At 40.4% G+C, this 20,137-nt stretch overlaps 1 protein-coding gene across 12 annotated transcripts in view; it reads left to right on the forward strand.

The window, feature by feature from the left end:
* Positions 1-1,031: 1,031 nt before the first annotated feature.
* OSBPL6 (oxysterol binding protein like 6) overlaps positions 1,032-20,137 on the forward strand; it is a 180,164-nt gene continuing 161,058 nt past the window's right edge. For 2 of the 12 annotated variants that reach the window (XM_019739310.2, XM_074338620.1), the window contains exon 1: positions 1,080-1,241. The gene's annotated coding sequence lies outside the window, so the exon portion shown is untranslated. Of the gene's footprint in view, positions 1,242-20,137 lie in introns of all 12 variants that reach the window. The other 10 variants (XM_074338601.1, XM_074338564.1, XM_019739302.2 and 7 more) reach the window with 9 other exon arrangements.

Here is a 20,137-nt window from a genome sequence, read left to right on the forward strand (position 1 = left end):
TAATTGACTATGTTTCATAGCAAATCAGGATATCATCAGCACAAAGAACAGTGACTTGCCATCACAGTTGCCTCAGTGGATAGCAATATCTTTAGTTTTTGAAGGCACCACCCCGCCCCCCCACTCACCCAACGTGGACCCCTAGAAAGCCCACAAAGCACTTCAGTGCTGTTTCTGTAATAGTCCCAGTTACAAGAAGTGTTCTCTGGAATTTTTCCCCCTGAAGACGGTGATGACCGCAAGGTCTTGAGATACCTCTGACATTTCCTCAGTCATCCATTTACGTGTGTGTGTGTGTGTGGGGGGGGAATGCAAATACTTAAATTACCCAGTGTTTTCCAACAAATGTGCCTTTAGATTAATCTGCTCGGGGGCATAGGCTGGGAAAGGTTTAAGGGCAGAAGAGTTTAAGGGAGTGGAAAGGGTTGAAGTGAGGTGGGGCTTTACACCCGGGATCCTTTCAAGGAGCCCATGTTTCTCTGGGCCTGAGAAGTTTTTCCTCCAGAGTGTCGGGGACAGCGGGGAGCACGCACACATAGGCCTGTGGGTTTACTGATCAGACTGAATGAGGGCCCGAGACTGGCTTGGCAGCGCCTCGGGGAGGCCGCCCGCTGCTGTTCCCTTCTGAATCCTCTCTCCCAAGGTGCTCTCAGCGGCTGCGCTCCAGGCCGCGAGCGCTGGTGACATTCCGAGCCACCCATTGCAATCGATCAGGGCCGAGAGATCGATCAGGGCCGGTCCACCTCCGATGGCTTGGGCAGGCGGGGTTGGTCCTATGGCGCTTAAGCCCTGGGATGCCCAGGGGTGATCTTTGGACACCGGGGGTTCCACGGGGGCTTAGACGGAGGTGACCCCAGGCACAGAGACCCGGCCCATCAAAGGTTTGGTCCCGCGGCTTTCTCAGAGATTCAGTGAGGGGTGCCCCGCAGGGTGGGAGTGCAGCACCAGCGCTGACCGCAGAGGGTTCCACTCCGGCACAGCCTGCCAGCCGGGGGCGGGGAGCCCAGAGCGCCGCCCCGCTAGCGCGCCCCGCCCGTGGGAGAGGAGGGGCTGCGGCGGCGGCCCACTGGAGGCGCAGCACCGCCGCGGCTGCTGCTGTGGGTACTGGAGACCGCGGCTCCGCGCAGGCGGCGCCCGCGCCTCTGCTCGCCTGCCATCCAGCACACCAGTCCGCCGGCCAGGGCAGTCTCCCGCCTCCCGCCGCTGCCGCCGCAGAATCGGCGGTGCCTCCAACCTTCCAGGTAGGTGTCCTAGCTGCAGAGGGGACCCCTGGAGCGCACAGGACTGTGATCGCACCGTGGCCTGGGGTATTGTGGGGTCCGAAGGGCCAAGGACCCTGGGGGACTAGCGGATGGGCAGCCTTGCTTTGGGGTTCGTAGCCCTTGGGGGACTCCCCTGGCAGGATAACACCAGCGGCTGGGAGTTGGGGAGGCAGTGCTAGTTCAACCCCGCGGCCGAGGTGGGAGGGGGCACCTGGGTCGTGGTCCCTGCTCGCCGGCCTCCCCTCCCCCTCGTTGGGAATTCGGGATGGCTGGCTCTGGCGCCTGTATTCCCCCACGCCGCCGGGTGCCGCGGCGCCCCCAGACTGCTGAGGAGGAAGCTGGGGCAGGGAGAGGGACTGATGTAATTGTCAGCGGAAAACCGAACCCGCGTGCAGATGAGAGCGCCTGCTCCAGCTAACGCCTACGCTGCACCTTTCAGGGAATCCGGAGAGTGGGGAGGAGCGGCCCGGGAAGTTGTGCATTGGGTTTTATTGTGCGCGTGCACTGCGGACTGCCCTCACGGGGCACCCCTGCCCACCCGCTGCTGGCGCCTCTGCATCCTTCCCTGCATCCTTAGTCGATACCCAGGCCAGGGCCGAGTCTGCCTTCCCTGGTTCAGACCCGGACAGGGTTTGCATTGCAGTCAAGACGTGCTTTCCTTGCTTCCAACAGGGAACTGCCCGCTGATCTTGTCGCCGGGGTAGCTGGGGGAGGAGGGGATGGGAGACCTGGGGAGGAAGCTGGGAAGAAGTAATGACACAAGCAGATTTTTTTTGTTTTAAGCCTCTAATGTATTTGCACACATCTGCATGACACATTTTAAGCTTTTTTTCTTGAAAGTTATTACCTATACTGATTTTGTGGCAGTTCTGTGACATACCTGAACGGTAGCTTAAACATAGAGACCTAAAGATGGGGAAAGCATTACATAATGGACATGAAGCAAATGACACGAAACTAAGTGAACCCACTGGGTTTCCGGATTATTTCTTTCTCCCGTACGCAAAGTCCTATAGAATTTTTCTCTATTAGAATTTGCATTTTAAATTGCTGGGCTAGTTTTAGCAAATTGTATATCATATTCAGTTGTGATATTTTCCAAATAAAATAATTTTTAGAACGTCTTTTCTTAAATTGAAAATTTACATGCTAGTGGTGGTTTTACATCATAGCGCTGATTAATTAATGTGGTCTTTCGTCAAAGATACAATTTAAAAATATTCTTTTTTAATATCCTTAACTTTGTTTTCCTCTTGGCTGTGTTCCCTAACCACTTTGTTTTTTGGAAGCATTTCTACAGTTTTACGTACTGCAAGCTCACAATGTTGATATTCCTATTGAATGCTACAGCATTGCAGATATACAAAGACTAATAATAAATGAAACGGAAGACCTCACAGTAACTCAGAGTGAGCAGAGTTCCCAAGGTCGAAGGGAAGCTGCAGCATAACTGGGCTATAATCACCTACAGAGAATATGCATAGCCCTCATTGGGTTATAAGGAAGGCCCTGATTGGTGGAATATTATTCCTATTATTCTTCTATCCCTGGATTTCATATGTTTCCCCCTAAAAATATATTTTTTTAAAGTAGAAACAAAGTATTTCGAAATTAAAATCTTTGCTTTTAGAAAACCTAAAAATCCTGTTTTTGCTCATATTTTCAGTTTTGATGATGATAACTCAGTTATGCATTCAGTGAATGCATTCCTTTTGGGATATTTCAGTTTCAAATTATGATGGTTTATCAGATGGCTCTTGGTTATGGTATGAAGTGATTCTGTGGGACTTTTACAAGCTCACATAGTGTAAGTTTTCTTGTCCTTAGATTGCTTTAATGCTTTAACCTGAAGTTAACTTTACTCCAAGAAGAAAGGTAAAGTCTTTGCAGGATGAAATGTTTGTGTTTGAAGATCGCTAGTACCACTGCAGAAATAGGATTAGGTTCATCCATAAGTAGATAAAAGTTTTATGTGACTTTATTCATGAAACTGTTGGATGAGGGAGAAGATTTAAATTTTATTAAAACGCCAGGGTTAGGTAGCATTCAGTAATCATTCAATGGATAATTACTTATTGAGTACCCTCTGTTCAGGACACTGGTCTAGGCATATGGAAGATGTGAATAAGAATGAAAAGATGTCCCTGCCCTCAAGAGTTTGTAGTCTAGTTTGGGAGGATAAGGCATGAATTCTCAAATAAGGATTTTTTTTTTTTTTTTACTGCGAAGTTTAAGTAATAATTATAATCCTTTTTTGTAGTTCGTTTTTAATCTTGAAAAAAAAAATCTCATACTGTCTGTTGATTTCTGGGACTTTTTTCCCCATTCAACATTATGTCACTGAGATTCATTCATTATGTGTCTATAACACAAAATACTTCCTGTTCTCCTGTCAATGGTCATTTCTTTTTCCATTTAAAAAAATTTCAGAGTGCCGCTTTGATTATTCCTGTTTCATGGGGCACATGTGCAAGTGTTTCTCTTGGGTAAATACCAAAGCATAGAATTCTGATTTGTAGGGTATGTGAATATTCAACTTACTAGATATTACCAAATTATTTTCCAAAATTGTACTGATTTATACAAGCCAGGGAAACAAGCAAACACACATCGTCAAATACAAACAAGCATTTGTGTGTGTGTGTGTGTGTGTGTGTGTGTGTGTGTGTGTTGAAGTACACTTTTTTTGTTTCTTTTAAGCAAGAGAATGATGAACTTGCAACTTGGGATAGGAGTTGTCTTTTGGGGGAACCAGGAGGTGGCATGGGGAGGAACATATAGGTGGATGTAAGTTATTGGTGGTAATGATATAGTACTTGGGTTTGGTGGTACATTTATAAGTAACCATTTTATTAGAAAAAAAGTGATGCATGGAACAGTGATAATTTTAACGTTTTGAGGAAAACAAAATAAGGACAATGCAGAGTCATCAGAAGGCAGAAGAGGCTACGGTGCCAGAAGACCCACAAGGTGACAGTTGAGGGATGAGGAAGCAGTTGCTGTGTGTGAGCAGAGTTGCCAAGGATTCATGGCAGAGACTTACAGGAAAGATGAGCAGGAAGTAGCCTAGCTGAGAAGAGGAAGGCCGTAACAGACAGAGGAAATGATATGAACAGAAGTGGAAGAAGCCATGTGAAATTTTCCAACAGTGAGCCACTCAAAGGGTTCATAAACATGTCTAGGGAACGGATGGACTTGCGGGAGTATGGAGGGCTGGAGACCCAAGGCAGGGTCCCTACTGAGGAGGCTGCTGGTTGCCATGAGAGTCTTTCATTTGGAAACAACTAAATAGGGAATTCCTTCTGACAGAGCCAGTGTCTCAGAAAATCTAAATAGTAAGCTGACAGAAGGCAGAGCTAGAAAGAAGCTCAACCCAACCAAGTAGCTTAATATCCAGGACTGTCTAAGGGATCACTGAGTTAGAGAGATGTAAAACATTGGCACATTGTCATTTGAGGATGTTTCACCTGTGTGATGAGACTGAGTACAGAGAATTCATGACTAAGACACAAAAATGATCTCCTTTAGATGTGATGGGTTTTGTTTTTCTGTTCAAGAAAGCTATATGTCAATTTATAAAATATACTCATCTGAAGAAAATACCCAAATAGTAAGAACACTCATATTTGCTTAATGTGCTGATGCTTGAATGACTTTTATATTAGATTCATAAGGTGTTAGAGCTGAAAGCAGTTTTAAAAATCTTCTATTCTCCCCCCTCCCATTTTCCAGGTGGGAAAACTGAGGCCCAGAGACTTCTCCAGTGTGGCACTAGCCCCATGTGCAAATATAGGTAGGAGATAATGTGCCAAGCAGTTTACTTCTGTTGGTGATAACAGGAAGTAAAAGCTCTTCCCTAATTATTGGTAGGTGAATGAGAAAATGACCCAACAGAAACCTCTGTAGTGGGATTTTAAGCTTCATTTCTATCATTCTCCTTCTTTAGCAGCTGGTATAGAACATGAAATCATACATATATTTTTAAATTTTCTTAGGTCTTTAGAGGAAAGACTATGTTTTCAGGGGTATGATAAGAAGAATAAACACTACAAATATCAGTATTTAAAATTCTTTGCTCTTGGTTATTTTGATACCCATAGCTTTGTCTTTTAACTCAATGGACAGGAAAGGATAGAGAAAAATTAAATTATCTTGCACTGTATGCTTTTTTATCTCTTCCTTTGTCATTCTCTTTCCACATGCTAATAGGAGAGAAAATCAAAGTATAGAGAGAATTGAGTCAAAAGTAGAACATTAACTTTTACTTTTTTATGTTGCATCTTATGGAGGCAATTCTCACTGTAGCTCTTGAGACAGACCCATCCACCTTTTGAAAAGAGTGTGGAAGTAGGAGGGAGAACAACAGTACTATATTTTTAGAATCTTTCTTTTTTTTCCAAAAATCAAACCTAAAATAAACCTGGCCTCAATTTCCAGCAAGAGCTTTATTTCACATCTCCCAAACCACTGCTCAAGTTTCATAAGTTCGCAAAAGGTACTTTGATATTTTAAATACATAATACGATGGCACAAGTAAGAAACTGTTATCAACTACTGAAGTTTTAAGAATAGAATACCTAAAGGAACATCAAAATAAAAAGTTTTTGTTACATGTCATTTCTGGAGATCAAATCTAAAGTCTGATTTTATTTTAAATTAAGATAACATTTTTGCTTTCTTTTTATTTGTAGCAGCTGGGCAAGTTCTTGCATATTCTCACTCCGTCAAGCAACAATCTGAATAGTTTCTGTTGTATAATTTCCCTAGAATTGAAAAAGTAGCCCAGTTTGAATGACATGTCGATTATGAAAAGACATTAATAAAATTGTATTTGATTGCAGTAAACTTCAGATTGAAGCCAGAACTATAAAAAGAGTATGATCTGCAAGGTAGGCCACGCAAATGTAGGGTTCATGTGAAATTCCATGAAGCAAGCAAGGGAAAAGGAGAGCAAAATCCACTGGAACTCAGGGTAATGGAATGGGAAGGTCTAGGAAGGAGGTAGATGGATGTTATGTCTCAGCTTGTCTTCTAGCCTCATTTCAAAAAATGCCAACAAAGAAAATAAAAGCATAAATCCAAACGTTTGTGGAGATCAGATATTAGGGAAAATGCCTGTCTCTACACTTACAAAGAAAAAGCTTTTAAAATTTTTGAAGACTACAGAAGGTATAAGATAAAAGATTGATAAACTCCATTTAAGAAAAGATGGTATGTGTAAAGTAGATAAACATCACACACCAGGAAAAAAACTTTTTCAACATGTGTTATAGAGAAGGAGTAACTCTTTAATATCCAAAGAGGTCCTATGTATCAATAGGAAAAATGACCGTTAGTCTAAGAAATGGGCAAAGGCAATGGGCAAACATTTTACAGAAAAGGAATTACAAATGGCACTTACAAATAAGAGATTATGCTCAACTCAGGTATGAGAAATACAATGTTAAACTATTTAGCCTATTAAATTGACAAAGATCTTGATGTTTGTTAATACCTTGGGGTATTAAAAAGGCTTTGGGGAAACTGACAGGCTCGTACATTGTTGGTAGGGGTACAAAATGATCCAGCAACAATGTAGGAGTTTGGAAATACTTCCCAAATTAAAAATTTACCTACCTTCTCACCCCAGGAAATCTAAGAAATGTTTCTACAGAAATACTTGTACATCACAAAATGAATTTGCGCATCCATTGCAGTATTGTCTGTAATGTCCAAAGGTTTAGAGAAAGCTAAATATCCACCAGTATGGGATTGGTTTAATAAATTTGGAGCAGAAATAAAACTAGGTAGCTGTGAAAAGGAATGAGATCATTCTGTATTTGCTGATGTGGAATGATCTCTAAGATACTGGCAGGGAACAAACCAAGGTACAGAGTAATATATAGCCATTGGTGTGAAATAGGAGTTTATAGATATGTGTTTGCGCTTGTATGTTATGACTATCTCTGGATGGTGAGCCAGGAAACTGGCAATAGTGCTTGCCTCTGGGGAAGAGAACTGGGTGGTTGGAGTGGGAATGGGAAAGACACTTATTCAGTACACTCTTTTACTACTGTTTAAAGTTTTAAATATGTGAACATATTATCTATTCAGACCAAGATAATTTTTAAATTTCTTGAGGTTTACTTGTACTGATGAAGAATGTTGACTAGTTGTAACCAGTAGTATTCCCTTGCATCGTTGAGTCCCATGGTAGTTGCCATAAAGACTCACCATCACTACTGCCCTGACAGGCTCAAGTCCAGGAAGGAGGGACACTGGAAGCAGCTGCTTTTTGGGACAGAGTTAGCACAACTTGGATCTCTGCACTTGCCCTGCCCTTGCCACTCTGTCTTCAGCTAACTGGTCTTACCGGAAGGGAGATCCAAGGGACATTGATGAGGACCTAGGGGGGGATGAGCGTTCACGGAGAATAGGCATTGAAGAAGGTAGTGGCAGAAGCCTGGGCCGGGGAGAGCACAGAAATGGAGATGGTATTAATTGCTACTCCAACTCCATCAGCTGCAGCTTACAGTGACAAAATAGAGAAAATGTGATTTTATGGGTCACAGCCTTGAGATCCTCTGCTACCCCTGAGGTTTGGGATGGTGTCTAGGAATCTACAGTTTTAAAAAGTGACCATGGTTTGGGGAGCTTGTGCTGGGAACCACCAATCTCTTCTGCCCCCCCTTCTTTTGTAGATGCAGTTGTCCCCTCCATCCCTTAAAATACCCATTCCTTGGAGTGTTTTTTATGATAACTTCCAAAACCTTTCATGGTATTCTACTTTTAAACACATGCTTTCATAAGAATGATTGTTTCATTGTGCCTTTGTCCTCCTGGAGTCCACAAAGAGCTACCAAATATTAAGGTATGGAATAGTAAGACAGAGAAAGCCGAGGTGGCAACTTAATGGTTGGTAGGTCATAGCTTTGGGAAGACTAATTATATACTGATATGAATTTAATAAGCAATGATATCCATAATTGAGTTATACTGAAGAAAAGGAAAAACTTGGTGATGATCAGAGGTATCGTGCTGCAAAATAATTTTCCTTAAAAGAAATAAAAATCATTTAATTATTGTCATTAATACATATTTATCCAAAGTTAACAGACATAGCCCTTCATTTGGAATTGGTAGCTTTAAATCAGAAATAACACTGCCAAAGTATACAGGGGAAAATGTTACATTACTCTCTTTCTTTTAACCTCTGAGCATGAAGTTAGGATTAAATATGTATCCTAATAAATGAATTAAGTAAATAATATGCGTTTCTTTTCTCTATGGAAGTTCCGATATTTTAGTGGCTATGTTCTTTTTCAAACAAATTTATTTGAAAACTAGGAAGAATAGGCAGCAACCTGTAGCAGTGTGCTACACGAAGTTTTAGGTGTCGAAGCGGGTAAAGAGCAAAGGTTGATGGAGGTGGATGGGGAAAGGTCAGAGAAGCTTGATATCGCAAAAGAGGAATGACCTTTGGGAGCTTGGCTTTGTGGAGGAGATGTGGAAGTATCTAGAAAACCCTTTCCATAACTTTCCAGAACTGTTGAAATTTCAGGATGCATTAAATTTCAGGATGCACTAGTGTATCTAATTCCTACTGGAATTTTAGGAGCAGGTTTAATGTGACATGAGTGAACATTTAACTACATTTCTTTCAGAGATTAGTAGCATGTATTAAATACATGTGATAACAGTATTGTGCTGAACTGCTTCTTCTTGCCATGCATTTCACTTCTTTTTTGCAGTGCATCCTTCTGTGAAAATACCCTGCTGTCTTGTGGTACTTTTTAAAAATTTTTCATCACGATACACTTGTTTTTGGAGCAGCTGTATTTATTTGACAGGAGCTCTAGACTAGGGATCATGGCTACCCAGGTTCTGTTCCCAGCCTCTCCGCTTGTCGAGCAGCTGACCCACGGCCAGGAACCTCTGGGAGCCTCAGCTGTTAAATGAGGGTGAAATAGTCATGGGAATGATCACGTTTCACGTTAGTATGGGAAAACACTTAGCGAACTGTTAAGTCCTATGTAGACAGAAAGTACAATTGTAAATCATTGCATTGAATTTCCATTTACCTAAAATACAAATAACCAGAAAACCAAAATAACTACATTTTTTTCTGTAGATTTGTCCAGTGATAACTGATTTCATGCTAACCCGCCCTGTGGCACTATAAAATTCAGAAGTGTCTTGGAAATCAAATACAAATACAATTTTATTATGTTTAGTAGTCTTTTTAAAAAATGATCAACATTGTGTTGTTGTTTTTTTATTCTTTTTCATTTTTATTCGTTTCAGGGGTACAAAACAATGTAATAGACATTTCACCTCTCACAAAGTGATAACCCCCACCCCCCAATTTATTACCCCTCTGACATCATATATAGCTGTTACAGTTCCATTGACTCTATTCCCTATGCTGTACTCCATATCCCGTGACTATATGTATATTAAATTATAGTTGACATTCAATATTATTTAGCTTCAGCTTCAGGTGTACACTGCAGTGATCAGGCATCTACATCGTCCATGAAGTGGTCTCCCTGGTAAGACAAGTGCCCATCTGGCACCCTACAAATTCTTTACATTATTGATTATATTCCCCAACTGTCTTTCATATTTGTATGTGGCAATCTTGTGAATACCAATTTGTGTTTTCTAATCCCCTCACCTTCTCCCTCATCCCCACCCCCCTCCCAACTAGCAACCCTCAGTTTTTCCTCTATGTCTCTGAGACGGTTTCGGTTTAGTTTGCTCATTTATTCAGTTCTTTAGATTCCACCTATAAGTGAGATCACATGGTATTTGGCTTTCTCCGTGTGACTTACTTCACATAGCATCCTAGAGAACATTATGGTTCTTTCAGAATTCATTTATTCTATGTGGAAAGTCTAAGTAGGAAATCCTCATTTCTGAGCAATGTGGGGTAAAGCAGGCATCAGTCACGAAGGTCAGCCCATCTCTGGCTGCTTCCTAGGCTGCCGCCCTTCCCTTTCCCCACCCAGTGGCTTTTTGTTCCCTCTCCATTCCCATTGCCCTGCTGTTGCCCTTTCCATACCAGTCTCCCTCTCCTGGAACATTCCTTCTAGCACCATCACACCTCATCCTTCAGGAAACACCATGGCACACTATGTCCTCCAACTCGGCAGCTTTTTTCCTTTCCCTCTTTCATTGTGTGTCTTCCTTGGGTTGCCTCCTTGTGTATTGTGTCTCCTCAAGCGCTGGAGGAGCTCCTTTTTTCGGGGGCCAGGCCTCTTCACTATCCCTTTCTGTCTTGAAAGCTCCTCAGGCACCCGCTCCATTGGACACCTTGTTGTTTCTCTCAGCACTCTTCCCTGCCCTTGCCTCCTCATTTTTCTGGTATCATCCAGGAAAGAAGTGTTCTCCGCAAGTGACATTTACCCCCATTCAACATGAACCTTTCCCCCACTAAATTCCAAACCTTTTTTAAAACAATGGAAATTTCTCTCAAATGTTTTATATACTTCACTTTAAAAAGTTGCTTGTAGAGACCCCAATACTAGAAAGCCCCCCTAAAGTGATGCTGGTGACTCAAGACTAAGAATGCCCGTTACTGTTCATGCCCACAATAAAGATGGCTTTGGCTGTGGGCGGCACTAATTGCTGCTTCACCAACTAACCTCAGAATTCTGCTCTGACTCTTCACTGATTCTTTTTTATTGAAGGTCTTTGCTTTCTCCTTCCATTTGCCATCAGGCTTCTGACATCTCTGAATGCCACTCTTCTGCGAAATGAGCTTTCTCTCCTGACATATAGGAAACATTGGTTCAAAAACTAATTCGATTTCAGCCACATCTTTGAAGTAGTGAGTAAGGAATGCTTCTTGACTCTCATTTTGCTGAAACTGTTTTTTTTTTTTAGCTCACAGATTCATTTTCTAGATAGTGCCCGATAGTTAAGGTGGAACAAAGTCTCACTCTATGCTAGGTATATCTGGTATTAGACTTTGTTATTAGATTATAGGAGGGTTGATGGTGGTTCCGAATATTGGAAGTTATCATTCTGACATTCTTTAATCCTATTATCTTTCTCAGAATCAGCAATTTATTTGATGAAATATTTCCTGAGCATCTACTATGTGCCAGTCTCTGTGCTTTGAAGTCAGAAAAGGCCCCTGCTCTCATAGACCTGCATTCTAATGAAGGGAGACACTCCGTCAAAGTACACTGCTGTTTTAGATACTATTAAGGGCGATAACAGCGGTAAAAGTGACTGATGGGGCAAGAGCAGTTGCCTGTGGTGGTGGTGGGTGTAGTAGTTTGGTAGGCTGCCTTAAGAAAGTACCATGAACTGGGTGGTGTAAAACCATAGAAATGTATTCTCTCCCAGTGCCGGAGGCTAGAAATCCAAAATCAGGATGGATCTTCCTTGCCTTTGATACCTTGCGGCAGCCCCAGGAATTCCTTGGCTTGTGGTAGCATATCTCCAATCGCTTGCTCCTTCACAAAGATTTCTTCTCCGAGTCTCTGTGTCTCCTCTTTCCCATATAAGGACACCAGTTATCAGGGATAAGGGCTGACCCTACTCCAGAATGACCGTATCTCAACTAATTACCTTGTAACAACCCTATTCCCAAATAAGGTCATATTCTGAGGTATTAGGGGTTAGGATTTCAACATAACTTTCTTGTGGGCACAATTCAAATGCTGAGAGTGAGTTATTTGGGTGGACTGGCCAGGCAAGGCCTTGCTACCTAGGTGGAGACCTTTGAGCTGAGCCTAAGTGATGGGCAAGGACAGATTGTGAAAAAATCTGGGTGCAGATCCTTTCCTGGCAGAGGGAACAGCAAAGCACAAGGGACAAGAGTCTAAGATATGTACATTAGATTCATACTCTTAAAAAGGACAAAAAAATGGTTTGGGAAGATAATTTTTATAGTTAAAGTTGATAGGATTTGACTTTTGAGCACTTGGATGTTTTTACTTTTGGTCAGGCGAAGACCAAAACAATTTCTTTAAAAATTAACTGCTGAGAAATCAGGTCTACTAGAAGTGGCTAATAACATTTTAAGAAATTTGTTGATTAAAAGTTTGCTTTGCATGTTAATAGTATATTTCTCCATCACTATATTTGGATTTATTAACCTAAAATCTTGAAGTTTAACACTATCCGAAAATTAAGCAAACTTTGTAATAGTAGAGATTAGTTTCTAGTGGTAAGAAATTAAGACTAAATATAGCCTTTAAAAACAACATATTAAATTGTCATTTTCAACAAGATTATAACATTATTGTGGTTGTCCTATGTAACACCTAGGGCTAAGTAGCATTAGTGTAATTTCTGGTACATATCTATGAAAACTTTTACTTTTTTGAATTTAAAAATTGATACAGAATACAGAAAAGTCTACATGGAAATATAAATTTCCCAAGATAGTAAAAAATATTCCATGTTAGACTGGTAACACCTTTAAACATTCAGAAGTAGGATAAAAAGTAACTTAGAGTGTTGTAAAAATGTAATGCAAAATTGACATTATGCAATATGCATCACTACATTGTATGTGTATACTTTACCCAGAACTTTGATGAGGTTAAAACAGATATGTTTGTTTATATTACAGAAAAAAATATATTACTTACGAATAGCAAGTTCTAAAGAAATTCAAAAATGCTTATGTATAATAGAATTGGATGTTTCTAGTGAATGGCTATTTAGGTCAGGTTTAGGATTACAAGCACATACTGGGGCTAAGGCTGTGTGGGTTCCAGTCCTGGCTTCGCTTTGTCCAGTGTATGACCTTGAATAAATCATTTAACCCCTCTCTGCCTTACTTAATCTCATTTGTGAGATGAAAAATATAAAAAATAGTACCTACCACAAAGGGTTGTTGGGAGGATAGAGTGAGTTAATGCATATGCGTTGCTTAGGACAGGCACATAGTAAGTGCTATATAAGTGCTGGCAGTTATTATTTTTAGCATGTTAATTGAAAATTAAACATATTAATGTTCATTAATTGGAAGACTTATGTAAAATGTATTATGTATTATGTAAAATGTAAATACAGTAAATGTCTCTTATGCCTTGTCACAAATCAGAGGCTAATTTACAAAGATAAGAAAACTGCCAACAGTATTTGCAAGGCTCTGTTTTAATGTTAATAATCTGTTAAAAGTATTTTATATGCATACCCACTTAGTTACTAATCGCAATGACTATGTTCAAGAGATTTTTGTTAGGTCTTGATGGAGGAAGAGGATTAAGCTGTGGATCCTGCTCTCAAGATCCTGCCCATCCAATGGGGAAGATAAGATGTGTTATAATTTAGCATGAAGTATAACGAGGTGTCACATCAAGAATGTGATTTAGTTCTATGAGAACCTCTAGAAAATGGGAAGTATCTGAGGAGGTCTTGTGGGTAAGAGGGGCATGGATAAAATTTAGGATCTAATGACATTTTTAGGGGGTGGGAAGAATAGTTGAAATCTGAAGTAGAGAAGGAACAGTTAGATAAAGAGGCGAAGGACAGACAATCATGTCCCCAGGTCAAGAGAGGAAGGAATTTCTAGGAAGAGAAATGGGCTATCACAAATATTATGGGAAAGTCAAGGAGAGTGAGGATGGAAGAAAGACCCTGAACAGCACACCCCTCTCATCTTCCTTGGGACCGGAGGGCTGGATCTGGGGATCCATTGGTTTTTCTTGACAAAATAACATAGAATAGAATTTCTGGATATGGCGTAGAACTGAAAAAGCATCAGGTCAGCTAGGATATAGTCTATTTATATTGATGTGGTTTAAACACAGTGAAATTTCTAGGAGGTTTTTGTTTTTTGAATTCCTTAAAGAGCACTTTTAAGACTACTAGGTACCATTCATTTAACACGTTTTGTCTGCCAAGCATTCTCCTAAACATTTGAGATGATTATCCTCTTGTTTAAAGCCTTGCAGCTGCTCTTGCAGTAGATACTGTTACTTCCATGTTACAGACGAGGAGCCATGGTCCAGAGAGGAGGTGACCAGCTCAAAATCCATTTATAGTAAAGTGACCAAGCTGGATTCCTACCTGGCCTGTCTGGCCCTGAAGCCTGGACTCTTAACCAATTATTTTCTATAATCGTTTAGTAGCCTCAAGGCATTTTTAGATGCAGAGTTGTTAAGACCCTGCTTTCACTGATGACCAGCCCCACTGGCCTCCTTGCTGTTCTTTAAATAAACCTGGGTTATTTCCACTTTGGGGTTTTGGCACTTGTTCTTTGTTTTTCTTTAGAGCACTTTCCCCCATGCTTTGCCTGATGGGCTCCTGCTGACCTTTCCTGTGTCAGCTCGAATGTCAGATGTTTTCCCCTGCAGCCACTCAAGTACGTCCACCCCTCCCCCCAAATGCATCCCAGTCTGAGAACAGCTCCCACATGTCTTTATTTGATGTTGTTTATCTCCCAATTTTCAGTGTCTAGCTTAGGCTGCTGTATTCCCAGGACCTAGGATGGGTGCTCAATAAAAGATTCATGGAATAAATGCATAATGTCTCAAAGATACAGGATTTTAAGTAATTGGTGAGATTCTTTTAGGTGTATGGAGATATTAGAAGTGTCAGTTCATGTCAGTGATTGTTTCTTTCCTATTTAATGTATATGCCTCTTTTCAGTAACTTTGAATTGAAAAATGGATGACATTTTGAAGGAAAGTCCTAAAAATTTCACCTGTATTGAAAGTGATACAAGTTTGTTGTAGAAACATTTACAAACATAGAAAAGTGTATTTTAAAATGACATGTCATACTGCGTCTAAAAGCTAAATTTTAACATTTGGATATGTTTTTTTCAGTTTTTGCAAATTGCTTTCTCTTACTCAGCAATATATCATGAATATTTCTTTTGCCATTGATTATTCTCCTAAATGTCATTTGTTAAATAGACTTTATTTTTTAGAGCAGTTTTAGGTTCACAGCAAAACTGAGCAGGAAGTACAGAGATTTCCCATATACCCTCTTCCCCCAAGCAAGCCCAGCCTCCTCTAGCAACACCCACACCAGAGTGGGACATTTGTTACAATTGTCAAACCACATCATCATCACTCAAAGCCCATAGTTTACGTTATGGTTCGCTCTTGGTGTTGTACGTTCCATGACAAATACGTATATAATGGCTTATAGCCACCATTATGCTGTCATACAGAGCAGTTTCACTGTCCTAAAAATGCTGTGTGCTCTACTTGTTGAGCCCTCCCTCCCCCAACCCCTGGCAACTACTGCTCTTTTGTCACTGTCTCCATAACTATGAATACATTTAATTTTTAATAGATGCAGCATATTCCATTTTATGTGCATGCCATGTATTACTTAATTCTGGTTGGATACTTAGGTGGTTTTCGGCATTATCAATAACCTGATGAATGGCCTCATGTAGAGATCTTTGTGTACAACTCTGATTATTCCTGAGAATGGCTAGATTAAGGATTAAGGAATATGAATACTTTAAGGCCTTTGTCACATATTCTATAGCAGCCTAGTCCTCCAGACATTTTCTTTTAAATCATTTTTACTCCCACTAAGGATGCATGAAAGGGCTTAGGAAAAAGAATTGTCCTATGGGTTGTGAAAATGTAGGCACAATAATGATAGCTGATGCATGTGCAGTTTGTTATGTGTCAGGCATTATTTTAAGTGCTTTCATTTAGTCCTAGTAATAGTATTATTATTAGTTCCATTTTAGAGATGAGAAAACTGAGGCACACATATTAAGTAATTTGCCAAAGTGGTTTCCTTAACTGTAATATGGGAATGCTGTTAGGACCTAACTCTTGGGTTGTTTACTATGGGTTCTTCCGGCCCATAGTGAAAACTAACCAAATATCACCAGTAGTGTTAAGGAATCATCGCTGTTATTGAAGGGGTAGCATCAAACACATGACAACTAAAATAGCAATAGAGTATTTAATTGGCTCTCAGTTTTCCAGTTAATGGATAAATAGTCACATAGAAAGTTTCCTTCAAATTCAACTTTGTCTAAGTCACCTGGCATTTAGTATACTGTACTGCCAGTGATGTGTACTGGCTGTTACTTAACGATAGTTTATGAATTGTTTTCTTTTTCTGAGAGAAAATTGGGTGTAGCATGTGTCCACCGGACGCTTTGGATTTTGGATTGGACGCTCTGGTTGTGCTGTCTTCGGTGTATAAATACTATCTGACAGATAGTAAAGTATGACCAAAATTTTTAATCTCAATTGGTGATTAAAAGAAGCATAAACATAAAACCCAAGTTTTTAAAATCAAATGAGAGCTTTCATGGGTCAGTATGTAAAGGCAGACTTTTAATTTGGGGCTTTACTGTGGAAATTCTGCTTTAAACAAATAAAAGTAAACATTCTTTTCCCTCCTCTCTGCTTTTCTCTCCCAAAACCCCAACCATAACTCCTTCCACACATTTAATATTTCTGTGGATTTATTCCTGAGCATGCTTGTGTATTTGCTGCTCTTTTCTAGGTCTTCTTAGAAGGCGACGGACTGATTTTACTGCCTGGATTTGGGGCTGTAGCCTATAGGTTCCTGGCGCGATGCGATATTGCGTCGTCAACCTTTAGTTGCCTTTGAGCAGCTGCTCATACATCAGGGGGAGCCTCGGGGGATGGATAACCATTAAGGATTGTTTTTTATTTTCACTTGTTAAATCCCCAAAACGAATGCCATTGCAAGGCTCTACATACAAATAAATGTTCAATCTATTCATCTTTTTAACTTCCACATCAGATAGCTTTATACATAGTGGCCACTCAGGAAGTGTTGTTGAATATATAATTTTTTGTTAATTGATTCATATAAGATTACACTGCACATTGTTTGCTATTAGAAATGCTAATTATAGGTTTGTTGAGTTTGATTTTTTACACTCTAATCTTTCGGAGCACCAAAGGAAAAAAAAAAACTTGTAGAGTTTTTCCCTTAAACTTTGTAGGAAAACCTATTTGGATAAAGCAGGGCTGTACTTCTATTTTCAAATGTCCATTATAGGGTAGCTAACTGACAATTATTTGTTTCTCCATGGAAGAAATATTGAAAAACTTTGAGAAGAATACCTAATTATTCTTTGGGGGCAGGCCACATAATGTGAAATGATAAAGTTTAGGCATTAGATTTTTCAAAGCCAGGAATTAAGTAAGCAAAGGTTAAAAATGCTTCTTTCAGTTGAAGATCCTGGAGCTTTTCAGTTGCTTTATTTTATTTTATTTTATTTTTTGGTTTAAAACAGGCTATTTGACATTTATGAGTTAAATGCCAGCAAGGTTCTGTTTTTCAGATATTTGAAGCACGACCGGCAAATCATAACTTTCTTAATTTCTCTCTGCTGGCATAGAGATGATGACTGTACTTGAAACAGGAAGTTAGTAATCTCTTTCTGAGGGTGCTGGTAGAATGTTGTCCCTGGCAAATTAGCTCATACATCTGCCCCAAGTTGTAATTTAAATATGCAACTCTGATGATAATATTGCATCTAAAAGTGCTTTGTGCCAGAATGTCTTACTCTGTGTTGAGGGAGAAAGGTGTTACTTGACAATTTTATGCTATTTTCCATAATTCCTTAGAATTTTCTTTCTAAAATAGATGTATTTTCTTTAGGAATTCCAGAAATCCTTTAGATAAAATTTCCTAATATTGTATGCTTTACACATGTATGTTATTATCTAATTGAGAACTGAGATTAAAATCATCTTTCTGATTTAAGATAGTTAAGACTCATGGTAAGTACTCTGTTTAAAGAAACTATCGGGGGTGGGAGAAGGGTGAAATGGATAAAGGGGGTCAATTGTATGTTGAGAGATGGAAACTAGACCTTTTGTGGTACGCACATTGTAATGTGTACAGATGTCGAATTATAATGTTGTACACCTGAAACTTACATAATGTTCTAAACCAATGTTACCTTAATTAAAAAATATATATATTGGTAGGCAGTGTTGGGAGTTGGCAATTGGTAATCAGCTGATTTTCATAAAATCTGAATCATAACTTGAGAGGGAAAGAATGGCCATCATTCAAAATAATGGTTTGGATTATTTTGAGAGTATTTTGTGACACACAGATGCTAGAAGTATCTGTCATTACATTTTCTTAGTGTCTCAATATCTAAGACTTAAATAGCATACTAACAACTTTTCCAGCTTTACCAGAATCACAGAAAGGATCTTAGAAATCATCTGGTCTACCTCCTTCATTTTGTAGATGAGGAGTTCTGAGAGGTTGCGTGAGGCATCCAAGCCAGTGCCAGATTTGTGCCAACCATCACATGACTAGTTACTAAGCTATCCTGATCTGGTACATGGAGCACATTAGGGTTGGTTTCCAAATATTTGTATGGATATAGAGAAAATGGTGATGGGAGCAATGGCATTTTTTGCGTGTGACAGTTTTTATGAGTTTATTTGAGACAAACTGATGACAGTTGTCAGGAAACAAAAGCTCAATGGATTGAGAAAATGCTCCAGAGAATGGCAATTTTGCAGCTTATTTTACACATTATAATGAAAGGAGGAGATGTAAGGAGGGTTACATGAAATCCATTGGTGGTAGATTAAGGAGGTGAGAGGAAGCAAAGCGGGAAAATTTCTGGGACTGGATAAAAACCAAAATGGAGAAACATATACATCTTTTACATTGGAGGATACAGGATAGTCAATAATTAATACTTGCAGCACACAGAGATGGTATGTGGGGAACAAGATAACAATGATGGGTTCTGTGGTCTGATGATCTGGTGCCTATGGTTGTGCCTTCAAGGAGTAGGAAAATGGGATTAGTCTGACATTTCAAAGGTATGTTGCCCTGGTTGCGTAAGAACAATGGACAAAACTCACTTAAGGTAAAGACTGACCTTTGCTAAGGAATCTGTAGGCCTGGGATCTGACTACCTGCTACGACCTGCCCAGTTAGGAATTTGTGACCAGACCGACCTATGTAGTTACTGACCCACTCAGTAATGGGTCAGGCCTGCCATGTGGCCCGCCACTGAGCTTGTCAGGTTTATTGCATTGACTCATTTTCATTCACAGCCCCTAGTGGTTTTCTGGCCGAGCAACCCAGGTGTGTGTGAGGCACCCAGGTACTGTGCCCAGTTCAGAGCCATTGTGCTAAGGGCTCTGTTGTCCTGGGGGCCTCAGGAGGAGTGTGGGGTAAAAGGCTTACCAAGGTATATCCCCTGGCTCAGTAACAGTGACTGGCTCTCAAGGTATTTCAGTATAACAGAAAGATCTGCCATTCAGAAAAAGGAGTGTGAACCAAGAGCTCTTTCGTCAGCGTGAACTCAGAGTGGATTCTTCCTTCAGGAGCCTCTCCCTGCTGCCCTGGACATGCTTGATTCTTCATCCTGAGAATTCTGATGAAAGCTTCTGGCAGAGTGTGTTCCTCCCTGAGGCGAAGTGAGGGGTGGACTCTTAGGTGCTGGGGGACATTGGCAGGAGAAAGCCCTTCTCCCCCCATTTATTTTCCAATGCCTACTTATCTCTGTCTATAGATGGATTTAGTACTATCTGAATGAAGAATGCCTGGCTTCTTGCCTGAGGGCCCTACCAAGCACATTTCTCCAGAATGGTATTCTTTTTCATCCTGAGAATTCTGTCTGTAGGTTAGGGTTCGTGGCTGCTTTTACATGTGTTTGTTACTGCAGTTATAGTGCCTTTTCAGATATGATATCAACTTTAAATCAAGTCACATCGGAGACACATACAGATCCTGTCTTAGTCAGTTTGGGTGGCTTTAAAAAGCACCATGGACTGGGTGGCTTATAAACAACAGAAATTGATTTATCAGTTTGGGAAGCTAGAGCCTCACAATTTTGGAAGTTCAAGATCCCGGTGCCAGCATGGTCCGGTTCGGTGAGGGCCCTCTTCTGGGTTGCAGACTTCTCTTACCCTCACAGGGCAGTTAGGAGG

This window comes from Rhinolophus sinicus, linkage group LG01, assembly GCF_036562045.2.
Source record: "Rhinolophus sinicus isolate RSC01 linkage group LG01, ASM3656204v1, whole genome shotgun sequence".
NCBI lineage: Eukaryota > Metazoa > Chordata > Mammalia > Chiroptera > Rhinolophidae > Rhinolophus > Rhinolophus sinicus.